We start from the raw sequence: 24502 nt of genomic DNA on the forward strand, positions 1-24502 counted from the left end.
GAGTGTAGCGGGTGATTAAGATTCAGTAGTGCAACGCAAAGCGTGTATGCATCGGAATATTCGAAATTCTGAGGTTATTACGTACGAATATGTACACTGATCAGCCAGAATATTAGGACCTTCGAACTACTATCGATATAAGCCCGTGCAGGCGATACTAGCGTCACTTGGCGAGGAATGACTGCTAGTCAGACACAACCCACGGTGCAAAGCAGTGAGCGTGCTGTCCGTGTCTAGAATGGGGAAGGCGCGCTATCTATCTGACTGAGGGCAGATTTTCATGGGCCGACCGCTCGGCACCAACATTTCGTAAACTGCAAGACTTATCGAGCCTTAGGAAAGTGCTGTGATGAGTCTCTTCAACATGTGGTGAAACCAAGGTGAAACCATGTCCAGACGCCGTGTAGTTGGGCGGCCATAGGATGGGCAGACTAGACTGGTAACAGGACAGGTGGTGAATTGTGGGGGAACTAATGTCTACTTTAATTATGGGCAGAGTACAAGTATGCCCGAGCACACAATGTACCGAGGACTGCTGATGATGGACCACGGCAGATGACAACCCATACATGTGACAATGTTAACACCACAACATAGGCAACTACGAGTACAACTGAAATGGGCTCGTGACCATCGGCCCTGGACGTCGGCACAGTCGCAGAGTGCTGCATGGTCTGATGAATCCCAATTCCTCCTTCATCATGCCAGTGGGAGGGCGCGAATCCGTCATATTCCAGGGGAAACAGCTTCTTGACACCTGTACTGTGGGACGGCGACAAGGTGGCCGTGGCGGCTCCATTATGTTCTGGGGATCATTCACGTGGTGATTCATGGGTCCAGTGAAGCTGGTACAAGGCACCGTGACGTCCAAGGAGTACCGTACACTGGTTGCAGTCCACATGCATCCCTTCATAGCGATCATGTTCCCCGACGGCAGTAGCACTTCTCAGCTAGATAATGCACGTGTCACAATGCCAGCAGTGTGATGTAGAGATTCGAGGAACACAGTGGCGAGTTCCATTTGGTGTGCTGGCCTCACAACACCCCAGATCTCAGGCCTATCGGGCACATCTGGGATGTAATTGAAAGTGTGTAGGGAAGCAGCCTGCTCACGTCGTATAACATTCACATCAGTCTTTCAGTTGTGTGCTTGCCAGTCCGCTGTAACTAGCTGTGACATCATAAATGTTGCGCAATACTTTAAAAATCAAGTAACTTTTCTAGTATGACAGGAGCAATACTAAATCAATATGTGTTGAATATCAGTTCAGTAACTTTAACCATTTTCGAAATTTGGACGTTTTTCTGTAAAAATCATTGGCACAACAGAAAAGAGCTAGAATCTTAAAACTTTATATTTAGATTCATTTTTCATAATAATTTAGTAGAAACGGTATTCTGGATATCACAAATTAAAATTTTTGTTGAAATTCACGATTTCCTGGTTTTTGTCTTAAAAATTAAGGAAGCAAGAAAGATTAAGTAGGCGAATAAATAAAACTAGGATGTTTAAATTTAAGTAACAGGGAGATCAGCTATACTCATAAAGATGTGAGAAGTTTCAACTGAATAACTATAAAACTATAGCTATAGCGCATCTCCAAAGAGCAAGTTCAGAGCTCGTCTACTGCGTGTAGTGTAATTAAATTAATTATCTCGCCCTAAATATTGGACTTAGCCACGTCAGACTTTTATTATGTTTACTTACCTGTGTGCTGATTGCACATTTAAATTGAGAGCTTCATCGGCCATCAGCAAAGGTAGCAATGATTTATTCGATAACTTAAAGTGATGCATTACTAGCCCAGCGGCTAGTCGGGAGAGCGGACTTGATCAGGCGTTCCCTTAGTCGTCCGCACCGCGACTTTATATATAAGAACGCTGCGCAAGAAAAGAAAGGCCCTAGTTCTCTCCTGATGCTGATTAGCGGACCACCTTTGCCGCGAGTCGCGTCGCGTCGGTATCATTGCTATAAACAGCCTCGGATGCCGTAATAAGTTACTCAGAATACACGTAACCATGAAATCGTTTTCGACAGAAGTGTTAATTCTGGGAGGATTTTAATGATCGATCTTCAGTTTGCGTATGTCGTATTTTCACGTGCCGCCGCGAGACAGACATTCTACCATTATTTAGCGTGGCGTTTGATGACCATTTACATAAAATTATGGCGAGCATTCACTTAAACATTTAGTTTGAACAGTTATAGTTGCAACAGTGCATTAAACTTTGAACTACTCTGGTTGTTGAATTGTATGGATTCTTTTTGGTCTGTGACTTTCAGAATATAGTAATCATTTTAGAGAAAATGGTTTTTGATTATGAATCCCAGACAATCTCCTAATTCCTCAGAGGTATAAGTTGTACCTATAAATGTATTTCTCAGATGAAGTGGGCACTAGGAATTCTAATTACAGGCACCACATTTTGCTGATCACTTTCTGGTTGGGGGGAGGGTGGGTTGGGTTCTTTGGGGAAGGAGACCAGACAGCGAGGTCATCGGTCTCATCGGATTAGGGAAGGATGGGGAAGGAAGTCGTCCGTGCCCTTTCAAAGGAACCATCCCGGCATTTGCCTGGAGCGATTTAGGGAAATCACGGAAAACCTAAATCAGAATGGCCGGACACGGGATTGAACTGTCGTCTTCCCGAATGCGAATCCAGTGTCTAACCACTTCGCCACCTCGCTCGGTCACTTTCTGGTTGCCAATATTGTAGTTAGAGAGTCAGTGTTGAGAACAGCAAACAACAACAGCATAAATAATAGGAACAATTAATAACAATCCATTCCACTCGCCACCCCACACCTGGCGTCAGAGCTCATCACCCCTCTTGCCGGAATTAACGGTAATGGAGCGACCTGTGTGTGCAGATGTGGTGCCAACCCCTCCAGCAACGTACCAAGTCCTCATTGCTTCAAAACGCGTCGCCGCTGTTATTCGTGCCGAAGTTGGACATACCAGCTATTGGGTAGGTGGTAATAATGTCCTGGCTGATCAGTGTACTTAAACTGTGTCCAACAAATCTAGATCCGACAATTCTATTTAATTTCTTCATTTATGGTTCTCTAACTACCTTTTTATGTGGTTTACTTGGAAATATTATACGAAGACCTTGGATTTACACAGTGGCAAGAGACAATCGATGAGAATTAGGATTATTTCATGTAACCGATGGTAAGTAATGTGCTTTATTCGTATTAGTTACAACACCCATAAATGGCGGCTCAATCTGTAATTCAGACTCTCAGCAATGGCAGGTGGGTCAAAATGTGTGCATGTAAACACTGGTAAGTGCCTTAAACATGGCTCCTGGTAGCAGCAATGCGTATGGTGTTCTTGCTAAGAAAATGCTTTTCAGGTATGATTTCTACAAATCTGAGGAAAACTACAACTCAGAAAAAGAACTTGAACATGTTCACGAATGGGTACATTCTCCTAAAGTTTTTGCTAAAAGGGCAAATGTGAATAATTATGTCGATCAAACAGTCGACAGGTACATTGTGGGTCCATATTGTCCAACGGGCACAATATTTCGGCCACCAAAGAGGTCACCATCGCCACATGCGTTGACAAAACTGAATTCGTGAGGGAGCGCAGTCGACTTATATTCGCTCCTACCACCAGCCGTTCCCTTCACAGTCCTTCTTGCCAAACTGATACAGAATCTGACATATCAGACCTTGATTTTCAGAAGGCCAGGACATATTAAATTTCGTGCCTGTGGGGTAAGACATACATTGGACAAACAGAGCATACCATCTAACATCAATGGCGCGAACTCCAGCGACTAGCAATGGATCCCCGACCATGCCAGGATCTTAACTCAAACTTCCTAGTTCTGCAACAATTTTGTTAGAGAAGCCATCGAAATTCGCACTAGGGATAATCCTTTCAATCGGGCATGCGGGTATAATCTCAGCAAGGCTCGGCAATCATCACCGAATGTAATTTAGAAAATGTTGAGCAAGCATAGCGATATGGAGACCATGTGGACAGAGAAACTACTCTGATGCTTCCACAGGCGCCGACGCAAGCTTCTCTGCTACTGCCTATGCACACCCTGGGAGGCGGCGGGGGAGGGATGGGCCGATGGGAGGGGGGGGGGGGTCGGACCCCGGATAGAACGGCTTGCACTGGGAGGTAATACAAGTCGACCACGCGGCCTGCGAAGCTCTGCTCGTCGACGCATTTGACAATGGCGACATGTTTCGTCATAGACATGTTGTACCCACTAGACACAGTCTGGCACTACACATGTGGTCTTTTCCATCAATAGATACCCCAGGAGAAAGTGAAGAATTTCAATGTTAAGCAGTGCCATTTACCAATGTTTACGTGAATTTTCGAGACAGTGTGATGGCAGAAAAGTTATATGCAATCCTTCACCTCATAGGCCGTTTTAAAGTTTTCATACTACACTGAAGAGCAAAAGAAACTGGTACACCAGTCTAATATTGTGTTGGGCTCTTGCGAGCATACACAAGGGCAACAAAAGTACGTGGCATAGACTCGACTGATGTCTAAAGTAGTAATGGAGGGAACTGACACAGTTAATCCTGCAGGACTGTCTGTAAATCCGTAAGAGTACGAAGGGGTGGAGACCTCTTCTGAAGACCAAATTGGAAGGCAGCTCAGTTATGCTCAGTAATGTTCAATTCTGCGGAATCTGGTGGCCAGCGGAAGTGTTTAAACACAGAAGAGTATTCCTGGAGCAACTCTGTAGCAATTCTGGACGTATGGGATGTCGCGTTGTCCTCCTGGAAGTGCCCACGTCCGTCTAAATGCACAATGGACATGAATGGATGCAGGTGATCAGACAGGTCGCTTACGTACTTGTCACCTGTCTGAGAAGTATTTAGAAGTGTCTGGGGTCCCATATCTCTTCAACTGCTCCTCAGTAAAGAGCCTCAACCAGCTTGAACAGTCTATTGCTTACACGCTGGGTCGATGGATTCATGAGGTTGTCTCCATATCCCTAGACGTCCATCTGCTCTATACAATTTGAAACGCGACTCATCCGACCATGCAACATTTTTCCAGTCATCAACAGTGGACTGTCGGTGTTGACGGGCCCAGGCAGACGTAAAGCTTTGAGTCGTGGAGTCATCAAGAGTACACGAGTGGGCCTTCGGCTCCGAAAGCCCATATCGATGATATTTTGTTGAATAGTTCGCAAGCTGATTCTTGTGGATAGTACAGCATTGAAATCTGCAGCACTTCTGTCACGTCGAATGATTCTCTTCAGTTGTTATTGCTCCCCTTTATGCAGGATCGTTTTCCTGTCATAGCGACGTCGGAGATTGATGTTTTATTGTTCTCCTGATATTCACGGTGCACTCGTGAAATGGTCGTACGGGAAACTCCCCACTACGTCGCTACCTCGGAGATGCTGTGTCTCATCGCTCGTGCGCCGACAATAACACCAAGTTCAAACTCTCTTAAATCTTGATAACCTGCTGTTGTAGCATCAGTAACCGATCTAACAACTATGCCGGACACTTGTTGTCTTCTATAGGCGTTGCCGACCGCAGCGGCGTATTCTGCTTGTTCACATATCTTTCTATTTTCTTTGACGCTTCAGTGTACTTTGTTTCAGAATTTGTTGATGCAAATCTTAGTATCATAAACTGAGACAGTTAGCATTTTTGAGAGGTTTTATATTAATGATCGTTAACACATCCAGCAAGTAAACAATTGTAAGCCAATGGTAACTCATGTGAATCCTTTCAGACTCTTTGGCTACAATTGTGTACCCTAATGTTTGCTGTTCATTAGCTGCAACAGAAGTAGTCTTCCTAAAGGGAAACTTCAGGTACGCATTTGAGAATATTCAATTATTTCAGCATGCAAATGTGTTGCTATCTGTTGAGCATAACTATAAACATTTCAACAAGAGAATGTAGCAGTACGCAACAGTTTTCGGCCGACCGAATAAACAGGAGTGGTTGGTTAGATATATTCCATTGTATAACTACCTATTATTACTGGTATTTTCATGATAATTATTGAATGCTTAGCTAATTTATTACAACAGTGAATGTTTAAAAATTAATTATTTTAGTCCACAGCAAGAATAAGTGTAAAAAATTTGTTCTGAAAATTGGTACTTATACGCGTAAAAATTTTACATCTAAAACCATTAAAATATCACCCGATACTTCTTAAGTAATAGACTTCTTAAGTAATAGAACCCATTACGTTGTCCTCGATGGTCAGTGTTCATCGGAGTTGAGGGTATCATCTGGAGTGCCCCAGGGAAGTGTGGTAGGTCCGCTGTTGTTTTCTATCTACATAAATGATCTTTTGGATAGGGTGGATAGCAATGTGCGACTGTTTGCTGTTGATACTGTGATGTACGGAAAGGTGTCGTCGTTGAGTGACTGTAGGAGGATACAAGATGACTTGGACAGGATTTGTGATTGGTGTAAGGAATGGCAGCTAACTCTAAATATAGATAAATGTACATTAATGCAGATGAATAGGAAAAAATGTCCCGTAATGTTTGAATACTCCATTAGTAGTGTAGCACTTGACACAGTCACGTCGATTAAATATTTGGGCGTAACATTGCAGAGCGATATGAAGTGGGACAAGCATGTAATGGCAGTTGTGAGGAAGGCGGATAGTCGTCTTACGTTCGTTGGTAGAATTTTGGGAAGATGTGGTTCATCTGTAAAGGAGACCGCTTATCAAACACTAATACGACCTATTGTTGAGTACTGTTCGAGTGTTTGGGATCCCTATCAGGTCGGAATGAGGGAGAACATAAAAGCAATTCAGAGGCAGGCTGCTATATTTGCTACTGGTAGGTGTGATCATCATGCGAGTGTTACGGAAATGCTTCAGGAAATCGTGTGGGAATCTCTAGAGGAAAGTAGGCGTTCTTTTCGTGAATCGCTACTGAGGAAATTTAGAAAACCAGCATTTGAGGCTGACTGCAGTACAATTTTACTGCCGCCAACTTATATTTCGCGGAAAGACGACAAAGATAAGATAAGAGAGATTAGGGCTGGTACAGAGGCATATAGGCAGTCATTTTTCCCTCGTTCTGTTTGGGAGTGGAACAGGGAGAGAAGATGCTAGTCGTGGTACCCTCCGCCACGCACCGTATGGTGGATTGCGGAGTATGTATGTAGATGTATATGTAGAGAACATTAGAGCGTTCTTACATCACATAGACCAGTCCTTCTGAAGAAGATATGTTTAGTAATATCGAAACCTAGGTCAAGGGCTAATGAATCTTTATTGGGAACTGGTTGGCTGATTTCTTCAACCTCTTCAAGTTTATGCACTTGCTGATTTCAGCCATATTTAAAATTTTGAAATCTGTCATTGAGTTTCCTTTGATAGAAAACTAGAGCATCGCCGCTTGCAGAATGGCTACGCAGACTTGGCTCTGGACAAAAGCACGGTGAGTCGTCGAGCGAGGTGTCCGTCATCAGTTCAACAAAGTCACGCAAACCTGCCCGATCTCCAGCGTGCGAGCCTCCCACACACACCTGTGACGACAGCAGTGCTGGAAGGTGCAGATTCTCCCACTCGAGGTGATCGACGGATCACAACCAAACACCTCGCTGTGAGGCGTGTCACACCACCGACTCCACGCAGCAGTAGATGGTGCTGACACACTCGTCCACCAGTTGGGGCACTCAAGGGGGTGTCCTAGCTGGGTTCGTCGTCTCCAAGCAAAAGACCATATAAAGCAACCAAGGATGATCTATGTGGAATCGCTTGCACGTTGCATGTTTAATACTGATAAATTTTTGTCGAACATCGCCACAGGTGATGAAATATAGGTTCATCACTTCGAACCGGAAACAAAGCTGCAATCCGTTGAGTGGCGCCACATACCCTTCTTCTGAAGAAGAAGTTCAGAGCTGCACCCTCAGCCAATAAAGTCATGGCGGCGGTCTCTAGGGACTCTGAAGGAGTTATTATGCTTGACGCCCTCCCTCTTAGCGCAACGATGAACTCTGAATTGTATTGTGCTACTTTCAGAAAACTGAAGAAATGGCTTCAGCGTGTTTGTCGTCACAAAAACGCGAAGGTATTTCTCCTTCTTCATGACAGCAGAAGGCCTCACACAAATCTGCACACCTGAGAGGAGCTCTAGAAACTTCATTGGACTGTTCTCCCTCATACACACTACAGCTCGAATCTCGCACCTTCCGACTTTCATCTATTTGGACCAATGAAGGGTGTATTCTGTGGGAAGCAATACGGCTGACGGGGAGGTTACTGATGCAGCAAGACGTTGGCTGCGACGTCGAACAATCGAGTGATACTATGCAGGCATACTGGCCCTCACAGTAATGTGGCGCAAGGCCGGCAAATTGATAGAGATTATATTGAAAAATAGTGTTTTGTGGCCAACAGAGTGGTGAATAATATGGTGTGTTGGAATCCTGAATGAAACCAACTTGCTTTCAGAAGAAAATGTGTAGCATTACTTACTTAACGCCCGTCATACATCGTCGTCAGGGCTGCCACTGATCACCGCCTACCGTACTTTACACAGTGGGGAGGTGTACGACCACCACGTTCTGTGATGGTGCATGTCACATTGTCACCTACGTGTTGCTCCATTATCCTTCAAGCATCTTCCACCAATGGTCATAACATTGGCACGGAAACCGAGGTGTCGGGCCATAACAATCAGCCGTTTGCTAAAGTCGCTTATGTAACTGTGTTTCTCCATTTTAGGTCACAGTGATTCCATTTTCGACCTAGCTTTCTCCGGTTGTATACTACTCTGTCGCACTAAGACGCCAGTACGCCGCAATGAAGCATTCAGTCTTGCGTTAGGGAATGTTGATAATATTTTCGGTAATCAATTTTTTTTAATGTTACGATATAGTCTGCATTCTATATCCTCTTTCCTTCTATTAAGCGAAGTGTTGCTATTTTTGTAAACCCTCGTCACCAGTTTGCTGTGGAGGCCGAGTTGTCAATGTTGTTACGGTAGGCCGACTTTGTGAGTTTGTGAAACGGCTTCTGCCGCAGTACACCATTAACACAATTTGTCCCTGCCACTATCACACAGTTATGCCTCAGGGTCAGGTAACAGGATAGGCGAACGAAGGTTCTACTACCTACAACACGCCAACAAATTTCTAAAGAAGTCACACAAATGAATTAATAGGTGTACTTATCTTTATGAATGGTTGAATAATGAAGTCTGCAACACTGCTTGTAATATAACACAGAAAAGGCCCTCAATGGCTAAGTGCAAATAATCGTATATAAACTTCACAATACATAGCAAATGCAATTTACAACACTGTCTGTTCGGTGCTAAGAGTTCAATAAACGATGTTCCCTGTCTAAGTCAGTCCTAGACGATGATCTATATCCAAGTGGTCCAGAGCTGCTCTTCTATCTTCCGAGTAGGCCTCTGTCTGGTGTCGCCCGACGGATTGTGACGGATTGTACTCGGCTATGGCACTGGCACCAGTTCGCACATTTGCGCCTGTGGTGCTTTCTGTCTGGCTGTGTTTTGTTCGGACGACACAGCAGCTGTGCTAAGGCTCTTGACTTGTATTCGGTAAGGCGACACTTTAAACCCCCTCCATCCATCCAGATATAGATTTTCTGTAATTTCCATAAATCACTTAAGGCAATTACCGGGATGATTACTTTGATACAGCTCAACTGAATTGGATGCTGTTCCTTTTCCTTATCAAATATCTGCCCGTTACCACGATGCTAAAATCTTTTCCTCTTGCCTTTCTTTCCCTTCTGCTACCGTCAAGTATTCAGCTGCCGTACAGCAAAATACTTATACTACTTTCAGCGTCTCGTTCCGTAATTTAATTACCCAGCATCATCTAATTTAATTCGACCACACTCCGGTACCCTCGTTACATACATCATCATCATCATCATCATCATCATCATAAACAGCCAATTGGGTCACTTGGCGATGTGGTCTATTTGAGTCGGTGTGCAACGTAGCATTCCTGCGTGTTCTTCCATTTCTACTGAATTTTCTCATTATGAGAAAATGTTTCTTCCATTTCCGCCGCTCCAATTCAGCACCTGCTGTCTTTCCTAAGTCTCTGTAGCATCTGTCCGGCGGTCTGTCCCTTGGTGTATTTTGGTAAACTGGGATTCAGTCTAGCAGTTGTTTTGACCACCTGCTAATCCTTTATTCGAGTGACACGACTAGCCTACTGCCATTTCAAGGTATCCATTATTTCCATTACGTCCCTGACATTTGTTAATACGTCTGATAGCAAGTGCTTTCTTTCTGTCTCTCTTTCTGTAGCCCAACATCGATCCTTCCATTCCTCTCTGGACTACTATTAGTTTTCTGACAGTGAGTTGATAAATGTCCATGTCTCGCAGCCATAAGTCATTACTGGCAGCATAGAGTGGTCAAAAACAATTTTCTATAGCTTATCTGACGTCATAGACTTCAAAGCTGAGGAGTAGCTTCCATACGGCTGCCAGGATAATTTATTACGTCGAAATATTTTTGGTTATATATCTCCTTTCATATTTAGCAGTTGACCCAGATAGATACAGACTATTCTGTGACCGTTTGCAGTAGCGTACTTCCAACAGGTATATTTCTCACCATGGGATTGGTTTTGACACATTTCATTTTTATACCAGCTTCAGAAAAGATTAACGCAAGATCACTAACCGGTATTTGAAGTTCTTCTATTAAGGGGGAATGTTATGGATTTTGGTCCAAAAAGGTCGATTTTCAAAAATATTATTTTCTTGATCTACGGTAATCTACGCATTTCAATCTACACTCCTGGAAATTGAAATAAGAACACCGTGAATTCATTGTCCCAGGAAGGGGAAACTTTATTGACACATTCCTGGGGTCAGATACATCACATGATCACACTGACAGAACCACAGGCACATAGACACAGGCAACAGAGCATGCACAATGTCGGCACTAGTACAGTGTATATCCACCTTTCGCAGCAATGCAGGCTGCTATTCTCCCATGGAGACGATCGTAGAGATGCTGGTTGTAGTCCTGTGGAACGGCTTGCCATGACATTTCCACCTGGCGCCTCAGTTGGACCAGCGTTTGTGCTGGACGTGCAGACCGCGTGAGACGACGCTACATCCAGACCCAAACATGCTCAATGGGGGACAGATCCGGAGATCTTGCTGGCCAGGGTAGTTGACTTACACCTTCTAGAGCACGTTGGGTGGCACGGGATACATGCGGACGTGCATTGTCCTGTTGGAACAGCAAGTTCCCTTGCCGGTCTAGGAATGGTAGAACAATGGGTTCGATGACGGTTTGGATGTACCGTGCACTATTCAGTGTCCCCTCGACGATCACCAGAGGTGTACGGCCAGTGTAGGAGATCGCTCCCCACACCATGATGCCGGGTGTTGGCTCTGTGTGCCTCGGTCGTATGCAGTCCTGATTGTGGCGCTCACCTGCACGGCGCCAAACACGCATACGACCGTCATTGGCACCAAGGCAGAAGCGACTGTCATCGCTGAAGACGACACGTCTCCATTCGGCCCTCCATTCACGCCTGTCGCGACACCACTGGAGGCGGGCTGCACGATGTTGGGGCGTGAGCGGAAGACGGCCTAACGGTGTGCGGAACCGTAGCCCAGCTTCATGGAGACGGTTGCGAATGGTCCTCGCCAATACCCCAGGAGCAACAGTGTCCCTAATTTGCTGGGAAGTGGCGGTGCGGTCCCCTACGGCACTGCATAGGATCCTACAGTCTTGGCGTGCATCCGTGCGTCGCTGAGGTCCGGTCCCAGGTCGACGGGCACGTGCACCTTCCGCCGACCACTGGCGACAACATCGATGTACTGTGGAGACCTCACGCCCCACGTGTTGAGCAATTCCGCGGTACGTCCACCCGGCCTCCCGCATGCCCACTATACGCACTCGCTCAAAGTCCGTCAACTGCACATACTGTTCACGTCCACGCTGTCGCGGCATACTACCAGTGTTAAAGACTGCGATGGAGCTCCGTATGCCACGGCAAACTGGCTGACACTGACGGCGGCGGTGCACAAATGCTGCGCAGCTAGCGCCATTCGACGGCCAACACCGCGGTTCCTGGTGTGTCCGCTGTGCCGTGCGTGTGATCATTGCTTGTACAGCCTTCTCGCAGTGTCCAGAGCAAGTATGGTGGGTCTGACACACTGGTGTCAATGTGTTCTTTTTTCCATTTCCAGGAGTGTATGTTGTGCGTGAATTTTATCGTGACAGCCGCCTTAGAAATGCATTTAAACTGTTAAACTGATTAACTCTGCACTGGCGGCCACTCCCACCTTTTCCTACATTGGGAAACTGCTTGCGTCAGCGGAATTTTTCTCAGTGTGATGGCTATTTTCTTTAGATATATTTGGCCGACATCTATATCTCTGGTTGACATGTATATTTTTGTCTGAAAACTTTCTTCCGTATGATTTATATACGGTGTGACAATAATAACACATGTCAGTAGGTGGAAGATGGAAAAGGCAGGCATACTATGAAAGTAATTGATTCTCTTCAGTTACTTTATGGGAGAACTCTCAGGAAAACCACACATAATGTAGAGGCAATGAGGCGTGCTGTGTGGGCAATTTCTTTCCACAAACTATCCTCTGACCAAACACCAGTGCACAGTCTGTGTCAGAAAGACGATTGGTGTAAGTTGAACAACAGAAATGGGACGTATTCACAAAATACTCATTACCAGAATCTTTTATGAATGCAGTTAAGCCCACATTCAGGTTTCTCACAAACCCTGATTTATTGAGGACGTGACTTCACGCAAAAACACAAAATGCAAATGAGAGTCTCAATAATTTGGATTATATGCTCAAAAACGATATTCTGTGGAACTGAAGTACTCAAAATAGGTGTCTATGATGCAGTTTTATGTTACAATAACGGAAATAATGGCAAATTGATGTGTTTAAAAGAGTTGGTATAGAAAGGAAATTGGAAATTTGTGGTAATATCTTATGGGATCAAACTGCTGAGGTCATCGGTCCCTAAGCTTACACACTACTTAATCTAACCTAAACTAACAAACGCTAAGGAGAACAAACACACCCATGCCCGAGGGAGGATTCGAACCTCCGACGGGGGGAACAGCGCGGACGGTGACAACGCACCCGAGACCGCGCGGTTACCCCGCACAGCGGTAGAGATCCTGGTGTGTTTACAACAAAAGCATTTTACACCATCTACGAGAGCAGGGTCAAGAAACCTAACAGATTAGTGTCTTACCTGCAAATACAGGCCAGACAGATTCGAAGAGGGGATGAGAGAAACAAGGAGGATGAGGAGTATCAGTATGGAGGAATTTAAAATTGAGCTACTTATTACATGCAGAAATATGAGAAGAAAATCTTTGAACCTCATTTTCTCTGTTTTATAGTTTTTACGTTATTAGAAGCCTTTCATCAAAAATTATATTCGCTAATACTACAAAATTTTCAGTAACTGTTCGCTACGTGTTGCTGTCTCCCTGGAACTAAAAAATACGAAATCTTGAAATTATATTCTGACTTTAAGTTGATTGTATGTAGAAAAAAATTAATTTTTGGATGTGCACAATTAAAAACTCCGTTAAAGATACAATTTGTGTTCCTGTAGTTCAGTGATCGTATAACTTTCTCAGGACGTATTTCTGGTAAAATACTAACCCTGATTATTTTATTATATTTTTCATTAAAACACAGCTCTTTTATTTCACACATGCAAAATTTTACATTTGTACATTAATAAATATGACTTTTATGATTTTTTAAATTAATGTTTACTTTTTCCGTTGCATCCCCACTTCATCTCTTTCCTAGAATTTGGATTCACTTTGTTTTCCAATCCAATTTAGTCATTCCTTTGTCGAGGACTGTTGGAAATAGTTTCAGAGGTATAGAGCCACCTTGTTTCATACCCTAATCGAGGTTAAATTCATTGGTTTCTTCAGCTACACTCCCAAACGCTCTGGAGACTTCGCATATGTTTTATAAGACTTCAGTGTAGGCCTGTCCTTTTACTTGCTTTATGTAAGCCTCAAACACATATCGGTGGCTGATCGTATAGAATGTCTTTTCCAAAATCTTCGAAGGCAAGGTGAAGAGATAGTTGGTACTCGTATGTTCTTCTAATTATTTCGAATAGAACGAGGATCAACTGTACTAAACCCTGTGCGGAAAACAGCTTGCTCAATATACTGGGCAGGGTACACATAAACTACGAAATACACATTAACTCCTCATCTGATGATGATGCACTTTTTATAGATAAACATTAACAGAGGAGTCGCCAAACACACATAGGGGGTGGCTGCGGTATAGCTGACGCCAGAAACCATCAACCTGATGAGCATCGATTGTAATAGTTACACAACATGATATGCTGGTATTAGCAATTAACTTTGCGTAGAAATAAAACGGCTATTGTTAACTGAACAATCAGACAGAGCTATTTAAGTATCACCACCTGAAAACATAACCTTCCGAAAACTTGACTGCTTTTGATTCACACTTAGGTTTATTAAAAAAAAATCCCGCAATTCAATATATTGAATACGTACATTAACTTATAATAACATGTCGATAACATCGCATTAAACAAAGCGAGAAAATCACATTTGTGCAACATCTTACCAAAGCAGTATTCCTCTTTACCGTTTTTGATTCAGAGTGAAGCAATAATTCAGGCTGAAAAATTATTAGCAACAAAAAAAAAGACTGTCTGAAAGCAGTTACAGACAGTTTTCACAGCACAGAATACTGACGTAAGCACACATATGAAAGACAATTTAATGTCTCTCAAGCGTACTAAAGGCAAACAATGAGCGATTTATTTCTCGTGCAGGTAAAGAAGCCTACCAACTGAAATGTCATACAGAACTCATTTAAGGCACAATGTCAGGTCTATCTTCTCCTGAAAAACACTGCCAGCTTGCCTTGACCAACAAGGAGAACGGAACATTACGATTAAAAAAGGCACCGCAATAAGCACCACCTGCAGTTGTTTTCCGTAACAAAAGGATAGAGTTGAATAGCCTATGTAGCATCTAGAATAGTCTTACGACTCTAACAATAAAATAAAATACTATATTGAAGACAATACTATCTAAAAATATGAGATAACCCTAACACCTTCTAGTCCATCTAAATGAAAAAGTGGGAGAAAAAAAATAAGCTTCCGATTCAAGAGCTGTAATCATCGAGACCCTGAATGTGGTTGCAAGTACCTTCATCCACAATTTACGCTTATGCTATTTAAACAATAGTTTATTTATTTTTTAGTGCTTTAGATCGCTATATGTATATATTCATGCAACAAAAAGAGCAAGGAATTTCGGAAAATCGTACACCAGTCTCACGCAAAGCGCTAACACCAATTTCGTAACATTAAACTGTGTGAATATTCTACAAAATATTAGATTGTGTTCGCCTTAGTTATTGTTGGTTACTGAGATTTTATAGAACTAATGGAGTGGTTTTACGTGAACTCTTGTAATGTACGCGGATACTTGTGTGAGTTTACCCGATGATTGGAGCATGATCTTCTGAAATTCAAACGGTTCTTAAAGTGGACAGTATTAGTTAACATTATGGTTGAGGTTGACTGAAACAACTATCAAAACTGGTAACAGCCACGACTTCGTACGCAGCGAAATGTATGTAAATAAAGTTGTCGATAGGCTTAGATGTGACATGTTATTGTGGGCTACCTATTAAGTGAATCTACTGAATACTCATTCAACGATTAAAGACGAAACATGTACAAAATAATAAAATTTGTGTCAATAACTGCGATATGACACCAGCGCCGAATAAGTAAGAGATACGTTTGTCCAGTAATATAAATGACGCTAACTACTTGGGTAGAGGTTAAATACCGATTCAGATAGGGCACATGTCAGTTCTTGCTCACACGAGAAGAAATACAAAGCTGCGAACAGTGTTTTTTCATAGCGAGACAGTACAATTACTGATAGGGCCTGTCTGAGATTTTGTACGGAAATGCATGGAGTTTCGTACGAAAATCTGAGGTTAAAAATAGGAGTACACGAGTCAACGCCTAACCTACATTAAACGATTTCCGAGAATATTTCAAGAAAAGTAAGAAAGACACTGGGAAAGCGGCAGAATACATAATAATCGTTACTGTTAAGGTATTTGTACAACCTAAGTTAAAGCCAACAGTTGTTTAAAATCATTATTTATTTGAAGATTCTGATGAACTGCAACTGGTGCATCTAGAGACACAATTTTCTTTTGTGACTTAATTTTAGGAAGAAAATTACTATTTTATTTTATGATAAAAGGAGGCTTGCAAATATGTAAGTTCAGAATGTTGATAACTCTGGAAATATCTTTTTTTTGTCTTACTACATTCTCTTGTCACTGCATGCGTTATTTGCTCACCTCTTATCCTTCATCTGTGCGGCTGTATAGATGTGTGTAATTATGTAAATTATTGTTTTGGAGAATAATTATGAAAACGATCAATTAGGCATATTGTATTGTGGTTATTTACTTCTTAGTGTTGGGTATTTTAACAGCTCATACTTTAGAAGTGTCGGTGAATTTTTTTGATAAGAAGAATTAGCTGGCCTGGACTTAATCTGTTTAGCTGCCATAATGGCTCTTTCACTGAAATGAGTAACAGCTGCAGTAATTATACAGAACCCGTTTGTTCTTTTCTTTTTTAATCACGAAGTCTGATGCGACAGTGTTAACTAAACTGGCACACATAAAATATTCAAAATTAGCGGTCCCAAAATAATTAAGCAAGCCAGCTACTTCTAAAATACAATATTTCGTGCTCTTCATTTACAACTTGATGCGCGTAGACAATGTAACATTTATCTTACATACAACAGCAGAGAAATTTGATAAAAGGTGGATACTTCTCTTTTATTTGATGCTCATACTCTATCACTAACAATAAACAACATATACAAAGTAATTCTTCATACCTGTTGTAACATAAGACGAGATGCATTAATGATTTATCTCGTGTTTATAATACGAGAGACTATACAGCTACTTAAAGGATCAGTACAGTAGAGAGCAAAAAAGACTCAATTTTTTAATTATAAAAACTAGTGCTAGAGTGTGTAGTGTAAAGACAAACTTCCTGGTTCAAAATACAGGTATAGCAAGAAAGTTATGATGAAATGCGGAAAAAAAACGAAAAACGGCAGAAAAAATATTAAGCGTTGCAGCAAGTGTAGTGTACAGTATAAATGCCAATACTTGCTAAAGTTCATTACTTGTTTAAATTGAGATGATAAAGGTACTGTAAAAAATTAGCAGCGTACCGTGAAGTATAAGAGATAGACATGGTAAAATCGGACTCCTTGCGACTGTTAAAGATCCAGGTTAACATCGTAAATGACGCTTAGTTATCCAGTGATGAACAGTATTCGTATTTGTGACATGAATGGCAAGTAAGTAGATTTTTGCGATGAGACAAATTTTGAGAGCTCAAGTATTCAAGATCTGTAGGAATATGCACTTTATGAAACATATTCATACATAAAATAATAAAACGGAAGTAGTCGTAGAACAAAGGAGTGAGAATATGTTTCGCCAAGAAAATTATTTCTAGATCGCACTACATAAAACTAGACAATAGAACTGGAAAAGTAGGGGATAGAAATGTTACATGTTACTAATATGTGCAAAGTGCAGTTCAAATAAATATAACAAATTGAAAAATTTTGTTGCTTAACGTTCACTTCGCTGGGGACCATTTAGTAAACTTCAGCCCAAATTGAGAAGAAATATAATTAATTACATTTGTCAACGGCTATTTTATTTCCACACTTAATGAATAAAGATCATGTTTACGTATAAATATCACTTAACAACAGTGGCATTATTTGTTACAAGAAACGAGAACACAAATATTGAGGGTAGTCTATTTTATGAGAAAGACATTATACAGGATGAAACGCTTATATCCGCTCGTCCACACCGGCCGGCTTCACTCTTCAGTTGTAATACCTGTTTCCCATTCACTTTTAGTTGTACGTCTTGACCCAGCATAGTACTTGTTTACTAATGGAAAGATAAACACGGCGTGAGTACACTGCAGCGCCTCAGGTTTATCAACAACAATATCCCAATCGTCGTACCATCATTCCACGTTTACTGCTACCTGTCAGTGTTTGCGAGAGACCGGGCCATTTAGTAGATTACGTGGTCAGGGACAAACGCTCACAGTATGAACATTTGCTATTTGAGGAAGTTGACTGCAGCATTCGGAGCAAGATCCTTCTGTCGGCACTCACGCCAACTGAGTGTAACATAGGGATTAATTAGACGAGCGTAAGAAACGTCCTTCATGAACAATTATTACACTTATTTCACGTACAGCGTGTGCACGATCTGGAACTTTAAAGATTACCCAATCAGAGCCCAGTTTACGTAGTGGTACCCTGAACAGTGTGAGATGCATCCTTTCATTCCATCCTCTATGTTGTTGACAGAAGAAGCAACGTTCGGGCATGATGAGATCTTCAACATCAATAACTCACATGACTGATGTGAGTGTGATACACATGTCATATTTACTCGCGCTCATTAGGTGCGATTCTACATGAGACTGTATGAGAAGTTCTTGTTGTCTACATCTCCTACCAAGGCCATTAAATGGCACGCATTATTACAGTATCAACGCCAGAGCTTTAGCACAATTGTTGGATGATGTGGCGCTCACTACAAGGCAGCGCATGAGGCTCTAGAATGACGAGGCGCCGGCACATCTCAGAGGTTTCCCAATACGTCGATTCTTGATCCGACAGTTTCAATAAAACTTGATTGGCAGAGCTGGTCCTGTATCATTGCCTACTCGATTCCCTGATTTATCCCCTCTGGGCTCCTGAGGTCTTCTCTATATGGCGAGAGATGCTCAGCCTTCTTTACAAAATCCATGTAGAGTCAGAAGAGGATCTGGTTTCCCGGATATTAGCAGCATCAGGAGAAATTAAGGACACTGCTGAGAACTTTGACAGTGATAGATAGAATATGACCCGCCAGTGTAACGTTTGTGCACAAGTCAGTGGACGAATTATTCAATCTGTGCTGAAATTGAAGTAATTGTGTAGTTTTTAATGTTGTTGTCTCTTGGTAATTAACAGATAAGAATTGTGTTGTTACTTTTTGCCTGTTGTAAGTAAGATCTGATATCCTCTTAGAAAGGTGCCTCACAGAAGAACGTCTTAGAAAAAAATGTATCCAATGTCCTATGCAAGGTAATTAATTTTTTTCCAGAGAAAACTTCCTCCACCGGTTTAAAAACGCTTACACGAGAATATGACGCTGGGAAAAAACATTATTTTTTTATATCCCGTGATACCTCCCAGAGTTTGTGAGTTCAAATAATTTTCACAAGCTAGAAAAACATAACGAAAAACGCCAGAGCATTGTATGCATGCAAGTAAAAGTTGGCGTTGAGATTCCAAGAGACTCTATTCAATGAAAAATCTGATAAAAGGTGAGAATAATAGAGAAAGAGTTTTAATTATGAAGATAATAGTGGTTTCATATCTTAACTAGTTTTACTCGTTCACTGAGAGATGTCGTAAGAAAGTACAGGTTGATGTGCGGCATGTGTCAGTACGTTATAGCATAACATACACATATACCGATTTTGTGTAGGCGGTGCGCCACAGCTTGTAAATAGTTAAGGGACATCATGATCACCATGAGAAGCTGATAGTTTAATAAAGCTGATAGTTCAATAAAAACGTTGTACCAATTTAGAGCACAGTGTGCACCATCGGTACATGATAACAGTCAAAGTTTACGGGGAGTTGATAATTTTCTGCGTGATTGGAAAAAGTAGTCATAATATTTTTAATTCAAACAGCAGTTTCTCTGTTCATCATAACGTTTACTGAACATAAATGAAGAACCTGAACACAAACCCCACTGAAAAAATTTCAGAGTTTTCAGAGATATTTTCTGCGTATTTTTGTAGAAGGGATCCGTGTTCTCGTTACATGTGGCTTGTCATAAATTAATGTGTAATTATGGTTTATTCAGTTTATTATCCCAATTATCATTGTTTTTGTGAAAATACATACGCAAAGGGGAATTTTGTAACATGCAATCGCCAAAACGTACAACACAAAACAAAGAGTAATGAAGCTATCCCCAGAGGCGAAAGTATTGTGATATGGTTGCCGTCGCTGCGGGAGGAGCTTAACATTTACTGAGTCCGTACACGAGGCGCATATTGACCGACTCTTCGTTAGTAAACCTGTCCATACCGCCGTGTATCACCGTTAACACATCCAAAAAAGAGGCAGAAGTGAGCGATACTGAATAGAAAGTTAAAGGGTATAGGGAAGAGCGCATTGTTGTTGTCGACAGTAAGTACCATGAGTGATTGTACAATTTTGTTTCCAAACAAGACATACAGGGCTACAACATACATTTGCAGTGCTGCGCTGAGATTTTCAGTACAGTTACACATACAGATATAAATGAGGTTACCAAATCAAACGAAATGCTACCCCGTAACGACCTACGGGAGATCACGGTTCACATTACGTCAAAATTCTCAGAAAATATCCTTGTACAGCCTTCAAACCGTAGTCGTCTTCCGTATGTATCGCATGCGAATTTTGGTTTGGGAAAATATCCCATAGAGAATATCTCAATTTATTACAAATTAATAGAAACCAGTAGGTAGTGATATTAACCCACTTGTGCAAGTGGAGTTGTTTTTTTTTTCTCTTTGTGGTGATATGGTGGAAAATGGTAAGTGTCAACAAAACCTTCGTATATTATTATGTATTACCCGATAAAGCGGACCGTGGATACGACCGTAGAAGAAGGTAACTTGGTCACATAATTACGTTAAACGATAATCGAGTTCAAAGTATTGCGCATTGTTACATCGCAATGGGAGAGTGGAAAACGATCACGGAAAATGGCGTCACTGGCAGTCACGATGGCTTACAGTTAACGTTATTCGATTTGTTGACTATAAGAAAGAGAAAGGAATGACAGTGGTTGCGATGGAGAAAGTGACGGAATGTGCAAACAAAATGTTACACTTGAATAAGTCTATGGGTTGCAAGTTACAGAAATAGGAACACAATGCTGAACGAACAATCACACTGTAAATATCCGAAAGACGATATCAATACATGTGCTGTTGTGCAACAATTTCTGCGATTTTATGAACAGCAGAAGGAAATGAAAATTTTGTGAAGATTTCACAGCTTCTCTTGCACAGTCAAATTATATAAGGCTTGCAAGGAAAATCTGAGGAAAATTGTTTGGTCCATGGGATTTGATTCTAGAAGATATCAGAGTAAATGGGTCCTCATCTGCGAACGATACGTCATAGTTTTAGGAAAGGTATACTACATTGGAGTAGTACGGAAAAAGAAGGAAAAATGAAAGTGGCCACTGTTTCCTTCAGACGGAACGTGAAATGATATGTTTAATACGAGTTAAATCGGGCGATGTTGAAGGGATTAGATTAGAAAGTGAGACGCCAAGAGCCGTAGATCAGTTTTTCTATTTGGACAGCAAAAGAAGTTTATGAAATGCACACTGTGAACAGAATGAGAAACGTTTCGGAAAAAACTGGAATTTGTTAATATTGAACATAAATTTATGTGTTAGGAAGTCATTTCTGAAGGTATTTTGGTGAAATCTAGCCTGATATGGATTTGAAATGTAACCAACAAAATGCTCGTACATAAGGAAATTCTAAGATTTAAAATGTGATTCTACATAAGAATGCTAAAGATTAGAAGGGGAGGTATAATAAGTAAGGAACAGGTAGTTAGTCGAATTCCTGGAGAAGAGCTGCATGACACTTGGTGATTAACCATAAAACACTAAAGGAGTGAAAATGTTTCATTCCGACAAAACCACAGTAATGGCACTACTCGAGATTTATTCAAAGGAAGTCGTAATCTCTAGATTACACATTAAATAATTACAATTATTTGAGATCCAATGGCATATTACATACCAAATTAAGTAGAAAATGTTCTATTTGACGCTCTGATCCAGTCCTAAATTTTTCGTGGGATAGTGATCTGGGATTAAGGCACATCCCGAGGCTACTAGGAGCTGTCAGTGCGGTGATAGAGGGAAAATTGGAGGATAAAAACTGTAGAGGGAGACCAGAGCTCGAACATCATCCATAGGTTCAAATGGAGGTAGGTTGCAGTAAGTAGGAAAAGATGAAGAGGCTTGCACGGAGTAGGCTTGGGTTGTTGAGCTGAAGACCACAACAGCAAGAACAACAATGCTGTTCATAAATATTGTCGAAGTGGTTGCACTTAAGGACTATTGTCAAAAGAGAGTGCCAGTCAACGTTTATTTGTGCTGGTAAGCAGGGCACAGACGTATAGACGTGTATCGTGTGACAGCTGTGCAACTATTAAGAGTAGCAGCAGACCACGACATTACTGTATTTGGCCTCCCGTGTGTGTTATCGGAAAGATTCTGTGACGTCAAAGTAAACAAGTACAGTGCTGACAGAGGAAAACGCATCGCGTTGTAGATGTTTTGATGAGAACTGTTCATGTAGTGTGGTTCATCGTGTTCTCATGAAACATCACGACAAAACTCACCTAAACCCAACCGACGTGCCTTCACCGCCAGGTGCAATAATATTGTGGTCCACTAGTGAGTATGCTGATGGTAATTCCTCTATATCTTTGCTAATTTGTAAACACGACAGCGAGGTCGCATTGACTAGATCTTCAGTTTTTCCCTGGATATTGACTACGTCTTCAGTTTTTTTCCTGAGTAATACCGAAACAGTTTTACAAAGATACAAAGAAGACACACAACAGGAGTTGTGGTTGATAATGGCAAAACGTATAGGTAGAAAAAGACATTTCCGTCTTTCACATTAGCTGCGTTATGATCAGAGTCATTTGTTTTTACACTGTCAACTGTCGGCAGCGATATACCACTTCTATGTCACTCCTCCTGTGATTTGCATTGTGTATTACAAAATCCCCGTATTTTACAATGTTGGCCCTGTGGTGGTGTACACACTGTTATGCCTGTCGTGTTCATCTGCAATTGCTCTTGTAGTAAACAAGAACGAGAACAACGTTCGCATTCTTGCACCAATACGGTAACTCTACTACTATATTGCAAACGTTATTAAATACACAAAACATACCTGAGCAATATATCGTAAGTTTTACGTTTAGCTACGTATGACAGTGTGACAGTAGTGTTATTCAGTAGGTTAAGGAGAGTCAAATCTTATTGTCGTTCGAGTTTACTACGCCAGTTACTAAGTGTGAATGTGGCGCACGATGTATTCGCTAAAAAAGTGAGTTTATACCATTTAAGTATATCAGAAAAACAGGTGCTTTGGAACATCGCTGAAATCAGCTGATGCAAGGAAAGTACATGACTGTGTGCATAACTGGGCCAACGGTGATAATGGGGTTACAGTGTAATATTGGACCACCACTGAAATCTTGGTTGTGTTGACAGATTGATGCGAAGCGTAGCCCGAGGACTAGGTTAGTCTGGAATATGATAATTTGTTGCTGATTTGGTGAATTCAGACGATGCTGAATGCTACATAATGGTTGTGGAAACAGATTGAGCTGTGCCGTAGCCTAATGTTTACGTTCGTGCCATATTTAATGCACTTTGCCATTTAAACCCCACCTTTCGTTGTCAAAACTAAAACTGCCAAGTAGATTCAGAAAAAGTATCTTAGATTATGGACAATTCTCCAGCGAACCTTTGATGCATATTACTAATACACATCGTGCACAAACCAAAGAAAAAGGGTCTGCTACGTAAGTTTCGTCGATAATGGAATAGTGTGTTTTGGTAAATTTTCTTGCTTTGGCATTTGACACGAAAAAAAAAAACAACGTAGGAACTATTCTCTACCACGCACCGCACATTGATTTGCAGAAGACGAAGTACTCGGGTGAATGGACGGGAAGACAATGACGTGTGTGTGCGACGTACCTGCCGGTTTGCGTGAGTGGTCTGCGAGTGCTGGGGGCGGCCTATTCGACGGCGGCAGGTGGCGAGTGGTGCGTGGCGGGTTGCCTGTGGCAGGCGCTGTCGAGAGCCGCGGACTGCGAGTCGCGACGCACGGCCGACTGCGAGCACGTGAGGCGCGGCGAGGCTGCCGCCACGGCCACGGCACAGCACGGAGCGCGCGCCTGCGCACGCCGCCTCCAGGTCGATAGGCTTCATTTGACGAGGGCGGGCTGCCTAGGGAGGGCTCTGCCCGAGAGGCGTCGAGCGCCTCGCGCACCACGGCCCGTTTCTTTCGCTCTCCGCTTTTGTTTTAGCTGGCGCCGTCTTTTATCGCGGGAACCTACCGGCGCGTGGATCGCCTGAATGTGGGACAGTCTTGTCAGATGCTGGAAGGCTTACGCGCGGCCGCTTGGGTCGGCCTTTCTGCTTCATTTGTATTAGTGCCTTATATTAGGTTAATTCTCAATCATTACAATGATACGCGAATGTATGCTTCCTGGGCGAATTTCACTGTTGAAATCTTCTCGGGTTTCAGCC

At 42.0% G+C, this 24502-nt stretch overlaps 1 protein-coding gene across 3 annotated transcripts in view; it reads right to left on the reverse strand.

Annotated features, from left to right (window-relative positions):
* LOC126281896 (ankyrin repeat and death domain-containing protein 1A-like) overlaps positions 1-24183 on the reverse strand; it is a 713288-nt gene extending 689105 nt beyond the window's left edge. The window contains exon 1 of one of the 3 annotated variants that reach the window (XM_049981216.1): positions 23948-24183. The gene's annotated coding sequence lies outside the window, so the exon portion shown is untranslated. The remainder of the gene's footprint in view (positions 1-23947) is intronic. The other 2 variants (XM_049981218.1, XM_049981214.1) reach the window with 2 other exon arrangements.
* Between the last annotated feature and the right edge of the window lie 319 nt (positions 24184-24502).

The sequence above is a fragment of the Schistocerca gregaria genome, chromosome 7 (assembly GCF_023897955.1).
Source record: "Schistocerca gregaria isolate iqSchGreg1 chromosome 7, iqSchGreg1.2, whole genome shotgun sequence".
Classification (NCBI taxonomy): Eukaryota; Metazoa; Arthropoda; class Insecta; order Orthoptera; family Acrididae; genus Schistocerca; species Schistocerca gregaria.